The following is an 11,510-nucleotide window of genomic DNA, read 5'->3' on the forward strand; positions in this document are numbered from 1 at the left end:
CCAATTCCACTCTCTTGATTTAAATACAATAAATCCATTAAATGAAGGAACTTGGTTTGTACACAACACTTAGGTAGCCCTGTAATAAAAACAAGAAGTTTCCCATGTCTGTGAAAAATCATCACGCAGCAGTGGAAAGCTTTTGAGGCAAATATAATTGAATTCAGTAGGGGATAAAAATATATTTTCCCCACTCATCCTCGGTTCGTGGCTGAGGCCCCTATAACAAAAGACAGTTCAATATCCTGGCTCTACTAATTCCTAGGTAATGCATTAGTAGGATCTTCTAATTTCTAGATCAAATCATTTTAACCTCAGGATTGCTGTGAGAATCAAATAACATAAGTTTTGTTTTTGTTTTTGTTTTTTGTTTTTTTGAGACGGAGTTTCGCTCTTGTTACCCAGGCTGGAGTGCAATGGCGCGATCTCGGCTCACCGCAACCTCCGCCTCCTGGGTTCAAGCAATTCTCCTGCCTCAGCCTCCCGAGTAGTTGGGACTACAGGCGTGAGCCACCATGCCCAGCTAATTTTTGTATTTTTTAGTAGAGACGGGGTTTCACCTTCTTGACCAGGATGGTCTCGATCTCTTGACCTCGTGATCCACCTGCCTCAGCCTCCCAAAGTGCTGGGATTATAGGCGTGAGCCACCGCACCCGGCCAACATAAGTATTAATAAAAGTGCCTAGTACAGTGCTTGGCATATAATAGATAACAGCAAATAGTAATCCTTCCATTAATGATGGGAACATAACTCATATATGAATGAGCTAGGTAAAAATACTAGAGGGAAATAATAATAGTCAATGTTGACTGAGTGCTTACTCTGTGCCAGTAGGCACTGTTAGTATATATTATCACATTTAGTCCTCATAACAGCCCTGTGAGATGGGAACTACCATTATACCCATTTTATAGATGAGGAAACTGAGACTCAGCAAGATAAAGGAACTTTCCCCATGGTCACAGAGCTAGGAAGTCATGGAGTCATGACAAAAACTGCTTTGTCAGGAGACTGAACCTATTCTTGTTTGGGAGGTTACCAGATAATTCACTTTAAAAAAAAAAACAAATGTTTGTAAAAATTGGCTAGGCATGGTGGCTCACACCTGTAATCCCAGCACTTTGGGAGGCTGAGGCAGGTGGATCACAAGGCTAGGAGTTCGAGACCAGTCTGGCCAAAATAGTGAAACCTCATCTCTACTAAAAATACAAAAAATTAGGGTGTGGTGGTGCATGCCGGTAATCCCAGCTACTCGGGAGGCTGCGGCAGGAGAATCGCGTGAACCAGGGAAACAATAGGTTGCAGTGAATGGAGATCACGCCATTGCAGTCCAGCCCGGGTGACAGTATGAGACTCCATCTCAAAAAAAAAAAAAATTGCTTTGCTGTCTTGAAAGGCCAAATGTTAAAGCACTTCATAATGTACTGTCCAGCACATTATGTCAAGGGAATATATTATTAACCACTAGCCAAGTCAGAATTTAAGTATGAGTAGTTCACAGGCACAAGAGATAAACATGTATTACAGCAAAATTATAGAAAATTATCTTGCAGGCTTGAAACTGTATAAGCAGAAAAGAGGAGGGTCTTCCAGTGTTTGTGATGTTGGGGAGCAAGGGTAAAGGGAGAGAAAGGCTTTAGCAAATGGAGACTGGAATGAGCAAGGGAGCAAATAGACCACTCTAGCTAGAGCAGAATCCATAAAGGCAGGGACAGGAGAGATAAGTTTAGAAAAATAAGCATTAGAAAGATAAGCACTGGCCAGTCTGTGGGCGCCCTGAATGTCAGACTAACATAAATATGAAATTTTTTTTCAACATATGAGCTACATACTAGATACTCAATAAGCAATTGTTGATTGTCAAAAAGTAGAGAGAAATCAAACCTAGTTACTCAGTGGAAATAGGATATAGGATCTGTTTTCAGTATCAATACAGGCAGTGTTCATTCAACTTGAGTCCCCTGGCCAACTGGAACAGCAATAAATTGCATTAGTATACTGCTGCAAATCCCTCCACTTGGCCAGGTACAGTGGCTTATGCCTATAATCCCAGCACTTTGGGAGGCTGAGGTGGGCAGATCACCTGAGGTCAAGAATTCGAGACTAGTCTGGCCAACATGGTGAAACCCTGTCTCCACTAAAAATACAAAAATTAGCCAGGTGTGGTGGCGCACAATTGTAATCCCAGCTACTCAGGAGGCCGAGGCAGGAGAACCCAGGAGACAGAGGTTGCAGTGAGCCGAGATTGTGAATTGCACTCCAGTCTAGGCGACAGAGCAAGATTCCATTCCTCCTAAAAAATTCCTCTACTTAGGCCAGGGCCAGTGGCTCACACCTGTAATCCCAGAATTGGGGAGGCTGAGGTGGGCAGATCATGAGGTCGGGAGATCAAGATTATCCTGGCCAACATGGTGAAACCCTGTCTCTACTAAAATACAAAAAATTAGTCAGGCGTGGTGGTACGCACCTATAGTCCCAGCTACTCGGGACGCTGAGGCAGGGAAATCACTTGAACCCAGGAGGTGGAGGTTGCAATGAGCCAAGATCATGCCACTGCACTCCATTCTGGTGACAGAGTGAGACTCCATCTCAAAAAAAAAAAAAAAAAAAAAATTATTCTACTTTGTGACGTGCTTCATCATTTCAAAATCTTTTTTTTTTTTTTGAGATGGAGTCTCGCTCTGTTCCCCAGGCTGGAGTGCAGTGGTACTATCTTGGCTCACCACAACCTCTGCCTCCCAGGTTCAAGCTATTCTCCTGCGTTAGCCTCCAGAGTAGCTGGACTACAGGCTCTTGCCACCACACTGGACTCATTTTTGTATTTTTAGTAGAGACGGGGTTTCACTATGTTGGCCAGGCTGGTCGCGAACTCCTGACCTCGTGATCCACCTACCTTGGCCTCTCAAAGTGCTGGGATTACAGGTGTGAGCCACCACATCTGATCATTTCAAAATCTTTATAGCAGCTATGTGGGGGTCAGATGCATTCTAAATATAAAGGGAAATGATCAAGATAAGGCCAGGAAAAAAGATGAAGAGGCTTTAAAAAGAATAGAGCTGGGCCAGGTGCAGTGGCTCACGCCTGTAATCCCGGCACTTTGGGAGGCCAAGCTGGGCGGATCACAAGGTCAGGAGATCAAAACTATCCTGGCCAACATGGTGAAACCCGGCTCTTAAAAAAAAAAAAAAAAAAAAAGAATAGAGCTAGCTATACAGAGACAGGAAGAGAAAAGGACTACATGAAGAGGAAAGGGTAGGGAATCCAGCGAAAAGGTCAGCTCAGATGGCTTAGGAGAATTTAGAGCCAGGCCTTAGAGCCAGTTAGAGCCAGGTAGCTACAGAAGAGTTGAAGGAGGAGGGCACGGGGGCACCCAGAACCTACAGGAAGCTTAACAAAGGGTCTGACTTCCTACACACCATAGTGTGTTCGGGCTGGCACCTTCCATTTTAGCAACAGAGAGATATAATAATATGATTTCACCAGTGGGAAAATACCCTAATAATATTACATTTTTATTAAATTTAGGATACATACTTGTCTCTCACCACAAAGGTGACAATAGTTTCAAATATTACATTTTCTCAAATCATATCTGAGAAGCATGAAGGAATTGATGACAGTCTGCCATTTACACATTGAACCTCTATCTATAAAAGGTGCTAACAGGCTAAGTTAAACTAGAACTTAAGGGTGCTATTAGATATTGTAATTTATTATAATTGAGCTTTGAAATGAAAGACTGAAGGCTTAAAGTCTAAACGTTTTCATCTGAGACGTTTAGTCTGTACCTGGTCATCAGATGGTTAGGAGTTTGGCATGACTAATTCTTCACAGTCCATTTGCTAAATGACACATTATAAAAGCAAGCACCACTGAAAAGGATGTGCTTGTTTCTAAAGCTCCAACCTCATTGCAGACTGATTGGGACAAGAAGACTAGCCACATATATATGTTAAAGACTCCTTGAAATGTTCTCACACTGGCAATGACCAGAAACACTAGATAAAGTTCAGAAAGGCTTTCCTTCTGGCCCCAACATAAAGGCCACCCAGAAGAATCAGGATTTTATAATCCAAAGAAAAGATTGTGAACAACTTTATGCCAATAAATCATAAAGATGGAGATGCTTATTCTTATAAAATAGCTTAACCCTTTCCATCCCACAATTAGATAACTTGTGCTGAGAAGTAACCAGCTCCTAGGAGAACAGTTGAGAATGCTAATTAAGTAAGCTCAGGAAGCCTGCTTTAAAATGAAAAATCTTGAAAACTGAGAGAGATCCAAACTTTGAAAAAAGGAAGACCCAGAAATTGTGCTTTAGGTTGACACACTGTTGGTAGTTTGCAGTTTTCAAAGGCTTTGTCTACTTCATCCAATTTGTTCAATTTATTGGCGTAAAGTTGTTCACAACATTCCCTAATTGTCCTTTTAGTATCTGTAAGGTCTGTAGTGATTTGACAACTATCGGGCTGAATAAGCACAATTGGCTTGAGAAGGAAAAAGGTGTTGGGGGGCAGTAATTTGAGCCTGCTTTGATAGACCATATGAAGAACAACTTTTCAAGAAGCATTCTCCCCACCTCAGCCAAAAAATGCAGATGAGGTTAGTGGAGGTGGGGAATGGAATTTTTTTATGGGTCTAGTGATTGGGCTGTTGGTCTGATTAGCCGCCCATTTGTCTGCAAGCTGCTTTCTCCTCCCATTCTGTGCTCCCTGCCATCACCCTGCAGCTGCTGCCCAGGAAGCCTGAGGAAGGGATTCCCTCCGGAGCTGATGGCAGTGGCACTTTGGAAAGCGCTGGTAGGGGGTAGGCTATAAAAAACAGTTTGGTCTGGGAACAAAAGGCATCAATTACAGCAGTGTCATCAACCCTTGTTTTAGATGGGGAGAGAGAAATTTCTTGGATCACCCTGGAAGCAGGAAAGGAAGAGACATCATTTTATATAGACATCTCTGCTTTCCTATGTACTAGAGGCTTTAATTAAATTAATGGGAAAGCTAAGACATGACTGCTTCACAAAGATCTTTTTTGTTAGTCATGTCCTTTGGTGAGGTGGAAGAAAGCTAGGTAAAATTGCCAGAAATCACTGGCAATTTCTAACTCTAGAAATAAACTTCTCTGGGCCAGGGGCCGTGGTTCCCGCCTGTAATCCCATCACTGGGAGGCTGAGGCGGGTGCATCACGAGGTCAAGAGATTGAGACCATCCTGGACAACATGGTGAATCCCGTCTCTACTAAAAATACAAAAATTAGCTGGGCGTGGTGGTGCTTGCCTGTAGTCCCAGCTACTAGGGAGGCTGAGGAGAAATGCTTGAACCCAGGAGGCAGAGGTTGCAGTGAGCTGAGATTGCACCACTGCACTCCAGCCTGGCGCCTGGCCACAGAGCAAGACTCTATCTCTTTTTTTTTTAATTTTTCTTTTTTTTGTTTTTGCGAGACTCTCTTTTTTCTTTTTTTTTCTTTTCTTTGCCCAAGCCGCAGAAGATTTATAATTAAGAGACTCTATCTCAAAATAATAATAATAATCTCTCTCATAAGCCTGGGAGTTTCTGAGATTTAATTAACCTTTGGAACACAATTATGGATCTTACATGAAAGATGTAAAGATAATATAGGAAATGTTACTAGTAAGGGGGCTAACAGAAACAAAGAATTCAAGGGAAGCAATTAAAGTCACAGAAATAGCAAACTGCAAAGAACTGGACCATCTCTGAATCAAAAATAAAATCTTAGGCGAGGTGCTCACGCCTGTAATCTGAGCACTTTGGGAGGCCAAAGCGGAAGAATAGCTTAAGCCCAGGAGTAGAAGACCAGCCTGGGCAATATAGTGAGACCCCATCTCTACAAAAAAAAGAACATTATTTTATTTTTATTTATTATTATTATTTTTTTTGAGACAGAGTCTCACTTTTTCACCCAGGCTGGAGTGCAGTGGCATGATCTCAGCTCACTGCAACCTCCCGCTCCTGAGTTCAAGCGATTCTCCTGCCTCAGCCTCCTGAGTAGCTGGAATTACAGGCATGTGCCACCATGCCTGGCTAATTTTTGTACTTTTAGTAGAGATGAGGTTTCACCATGCTGGCCAGGCTGGACTTGAACTCCTGACCTTGTGATCCACCTGCCTTAGCCTCCCAAAGTGCTGGGATTCAAAAAAAAATTTTTTTAATTAGCTGGGTGTGGTGGCTCATCCCTGTAGTCCCAGCTACTCAGGAGGCTGAGGTGGAAGGACCACTTGAGCCCAGGAGGTCAAGGCTGCAGTGAGCCATAACAGTGTTACTGCACTCCAGCCTGGGTGACAGAATAAGACTCTGTATCAAAAAAAAAAAAAAAAAAAAAACGGAGGCATCACCTAAATAGTTCTTATAAAGAGTAACTGCATAAGAGAAGTGACAGTATTTCTGAGCTGGAAGAGTACTTCTCAAATACTATATAACTTTCAAATCAAGCTTATCCATGACACCCTTAACACAGGACAGACAAGCTATTGCCCTGGGCTCCTTTCTCCAAGCATTATCTCATGCTCCAGAACCCCACACCCACATCCCCTATCCCCATGCCACACACATACACACAAATAGAAACTTAAGTAGGAATGCCCAGGTTAGTCATGTACCATTTTTTCTGGTTAAGTACAAGAAGACTGGCAAGAGGGCTGGGAAGAGGGGGCTTCTAGATGCCATCCCAGATCTAAACTTGTAAAGAAAAAAAGAGGAATCTAAACTTCTGTGTAGTTCCAAGTTGCAAGAGAGCTGCATGCTTGCTTGCTTGATTTTTGGCTTTCTTTAGTTTGAGTCCTGGAAAAAGGAATCAAATGAAGTGACATATCATGCTTAACAAGGATGCCACACTATCATTCAGTGTGAGAAAAATGCATTAATGCACCAGTACTTAACAACCACACATGCATGCACAGTACTTTGGTAACACCTAACAGGTGATGTTAGAAGACAGACTTCTCCTCTTCTAGTTATTTAGGGAGTAAACAAGAAGGCAGACTTCTCATTTTCCTATTCATCCTATGCTACACTTCTTCCCAGTTCCTGGCCCATGAAGTAAGGAAATCAAATCTGTGCCAAATTAAAGCATTCCATGGCAACTACATTATTTTCCATTTGCATGTGCATTTATCTATCAATCCTAAAATGTAACTTAAATTAGTCTGCTTTTCTCTACTTTGCCCCTTCCATTTTTATTTTTATTTTATTTTGAGATAGTGTCTAGCACTGTTGCCCAGGCTGGAGTACAGTAACACAGTCATGGCTCACTGCAGCCTTGGCCTTCTGGGCTTAAGTGATCCTCCTGTCTCAGCCTCCTGAGTAGCTTGGACTACAAGTGTGCACCACTATGTCTGGTCAATTTTTGTATTTTTACTAGAGATGTGGCTTCGCCATGTTGCCCAGGCTGGTCTCAAACTACTGGGCTCAAGCAATCAGCCCGCCTCAGCCTCCCAAAGTGTTGGAATTACAGGCATGAGCCACCACACTCAGCTCCAGGTTCCATTTAAAAAAAAAAAAAAAAAGGAAAAAAATATGAATGACTGGATTGGAGCTGACTACCAGCATGGAAGTTTTCTTTCTTTCTTTTTTTTTTTGTTGGACATTTTTAGACAGAATCTCCCTCTGTCCCCTAGGCTGGAGAGCAGTGGTGTGATTATGGCTCACTGCAGTGTTAACCTCCTGGGCTCAAGCAATCCTCCCACCTTAGCTTCCAAAATGGTTGGGACCAGAGGTGCAGGCCACCATACCCAGCTAATTTTTGTACTTTTTGTAGAGACTGAGTTTTGCTATGTTGCCCAGGCTGGTCTTGAACTCTTGGTCTCAAGTGATCTTCCCAAAGTGCTGGGAGTATAGGCGTGAGCCCCACCACACCCAATTGGAATTTTTTGCTACACACAATGCTGCCTTTTTTTTTTCCCTCCATGACAGAGGCTTTGAATGTGGAAATGACCTTCTAAAGCTGTCACACTGGAATCCCACTGTAAAAATGATTTGCTTTTTCCTATATGTCCTTGGTCATTGCTAAAAATATAACAGTTTATTATTTATCTTTATTTTTAAGATTTTGGTTTGTTCTCCCAGCACTGATGCTAAAGGTGTTTTGAAATACAGTGATCACGAAAAGAAAAAGAAAAAAAATAAATAAATAAAAATAAAAATGAAACACAGTGGTCACATAGTCTCAGAAGGACTATGTCCAAAAATTCAGAAAAATACCAACACTGAGAACTTGCAAAACATCTTAGCCACTGACAGCTTAAAGACAGTCTATTAGTAAGGAAGTGCTGCCAGCCCTTTTAAAGTTGACTTTTTTTTACAACTTTAAAACATATAATTTTAAAGTTGTTATAACACATATTTTTCATAATCTTAATATTTCTTTTAATTACAAAAGTAGTTATATAAATGCTGTAGAAAATTTAAAATACAGCTAAACAAAAAAAATGTTTCTACCATCCCAAGATTATAGATAATAACACTTGAGTGGGTATCCTTCTACATGTTACTCTATACACATTTATTTATTCATTTTTTTAATCTAAATGAGAGCACATGGCTGGGCACAATGGCTCATGCCTGTAAACCTAACACTTTGGGAGGCCAAGACAGGAGGAATGCTTGAGCCCAGGAGTTTGAGACTAGCCTGGGCAACATAGTGCAACCCTATCTTATTAAAACAAAACAAAACCAAAACCAAAATTAAATGAGTGCACACTGTGCATACTGCTTTGTAACATGCTTTTTTTCAGCTAATAATCTTTCTTTCCATTTTCTTACATTATATTTTCTTTTCTATTTTTTTCTTTTTTTGAGATAGAGTCTCATTCTGTTGCTCAGGCTGGAGTGCAAGGGTACAATCTTGGCTCACTGCAACCTCTGCCTCCCAGGTTCAAGTGATTCTTGTGCCACAGCCTCCTGAGTAGCTGGGATTACAGGCACAAGGCAACAGATATATCTTCATCTCATCTAATACTCAGTCTGGATTCAAATTTTCTCAGTTTTCTCAAAACGTTCTTTGTAGCTTGTCTGCCTAAACCAGGGTCCAACCTAGGAACAGGTACTGATTCTAATTATATATCTTAATTCTCTTTTAATCTAAGACAGTCCCTCTTCTCAAGACACCAATTTATTTAAAAAACCAGGGCGGCTGTCCTATACAACATCCCATCTTCTAAATTTTCCTGCTTGCTTCTTTATGGTGTCCTTTAGATGGTCACTTTAACTCCCATATTACTGTAAGCTGGGAGTTTGGCTTAAATCCTTGATAATTTTGCTTAAATCCTTGATAATTTTAAGGTACACATTTTTGGCTAGAATACCTCACAGATGAGTAATATGTTCCATTGGTATCAAATCAAAAGACATACAGTATTTGAATGTCTTCCCATCACTCGTGAAAAATTAATCACTATAGTGATGATAGCTGGATCTTTACTCTTTTCTCCCCAACTTCATTTTATGAATATTTTAAAGTTGAAAGGATAATAAAATAAACACTTAAATGCCGACCACCTAAACAATTGTTAATATTTTGCTAAGTTTGCTTTATCTATACATTATAAAAAGTTTTTTTTGCCGGCTCATTTGAAAATAAGTTATAAACATCATCAACTGTATCCCTAAACATTTCAGAAAGTATCACCTAAAATAGCATTCTTCTTTTATGGCCATATTTTCATCCTACAGAAATGAGCATTCTTTTGTGTGTGTGTGTGTGTGTGTGTGTGCGCGCGCGCGACGGAGTTTCACACTGGTTGCCCAGGCTGGAGTGCAATGGCGAGATCTCGGCTCACTGCAACCTCCACCTCCCAGATTCATTCGATTCTCCTGCCTCAGCCTCCGGAGTAGCTGCGATTACAGGCGAGCACCACCACGCCCAGCTAATTTTGTACTTTTAGTAGAGACGGGGTTTCTCTATGTTGGTCAGGCTAGTCTTGAACTCCCAAACTCAGATGATCTGACTGCCTCGGCCTCCCAAAGTGCTATTACAGGCGTGAGCCACTGTGCCTGGCCAGCAATTATTCTTTAATAGCACCTAATATTTAGTCTATATCTAAATCTCAATTTCCCCCCAAAGGTCTTTTTTTCTCCCCCCTCCCCGCGAGACGGAGTCTTACTCTGTTACCCAGGCTGGAGTGCAGTGGTGTGATCTCGGCTCACCGTAATCTCCGCCTCTCAGGTTCAAGCAATTCTGCCTCAACCCCGAGTACCTGGGATTACAGGCTAGCACTATCATGCCCGGCACATTTTTTTGTACTTTTAGCAGAGATGAGGGTTCACCATGCTGGTCTCAAACCCCTGACCTCGTGATCCTCCCGCCTCAGCCTCCCAAAGTGCTGGGATTACAGGCCTGAGCCACTGCACCTAGACCCAAAGGTCTTTTACAGATGTTTTTAAAACCAGGATCCCATTAATATCCACTCATTGCATTTTAAAAAACAGCATTTTTAAGCTGTCTCTAGTCTTTTTTTTTTTTTTTTTTTTTTTTTTGAGACGGAGTTTCGCTCTTGTTACCCAGGCTGGAGTGCAATGGCGCGATTTCGGCTCACCGCAGCCTCCGCCTCCTGGGTTCAGGCAATTCTCCTGCCTCAGCCTCCTGAGTAGCTGGAATTACAGGCACGCGCCACCGTGCCCCGCTACTTTTTTGTATTTTTAGAGGAGACAGGGTTTTACCAAGTTGACCAGGATGGTCTGCAACTCCTGACCTTGTGTGTCCCGCCATGGCCTCCCAAAGTGCTGGGATTACAGGTATGAGCCACTGTACCCGGCCAGAAGCCACTTATTAATTTTGAGGAAATGCTAGGTTGGTGCAAAAGCAATAGAAGTTTTTGCCTTTTTTTGTTTGTTTGTTTTTGAGATGGAGTCTCGCTCTTACTGCCCAGGCTGGAGTGCAATGGCACAATCTCGGCTCACCACAACCTCCACCTCGTGGATTCAAGCAATTTTCCTGCCTCAGCCTCCCCAGTAGCTGGGATTACAGGCATACACCATCAAGCCTGGCTAATTTTGTATTTTTAGTAGAGATGGGGTTTCTCCATGTTGGTCAGGCTGTTCTCAAACTTCTGACCTCAGGTGATACGCCCACCTCAGCCTCCCAAAGTGCTGGGATTACAAGCATGAGCCACTGCGCCCAGCCTTACCATTGATTGTTTTTTAATGGCAAAAACCTCGATCACTTTTGTACCAGCCTAATAGTTATCTAAGTGATTAGTTTAAAATCATCCCCTGGTTCTGGCCATTTTCATTGTACCAAATAATTATTTATATACTTACATCTTTATATTTTTATTTATTATTATTATTATTTTCCTGAGACAGGATCTCACTCTGTTGCCCAGGCTGGAGTACAGGGGCACAATCTCAGCTCATCACAACCTCCGCCTCCCAGGTTCAAGCAATTCTCCTGCCTCAGCCTCCCCAGTAGCTGGGACTACAGGCACACATCAGCACACCAGGCTAATTTTTGTATTTTTAGTAGAGACGGGGTTTCACCATGTTGGCCAGGCTGGTCT

Source organism: Aotus nancymaae, unplaced genomic scaffold, assembly GCF_030222135.1.
Source record: "Aotus nancymaae isolate 86718 unplaced genomic scaffold, 86718_ANA_hifiasm-v0.15.2.pri h1tg000064l_1, whole genome shotgun sequence".
NCBI classification, from domain to species: domain Eukaryota; kingdom Metazoa; phylum Chordata; class Mammalia; order Primates; family Aotidae; genus Aotus; species Aotus nancymaae.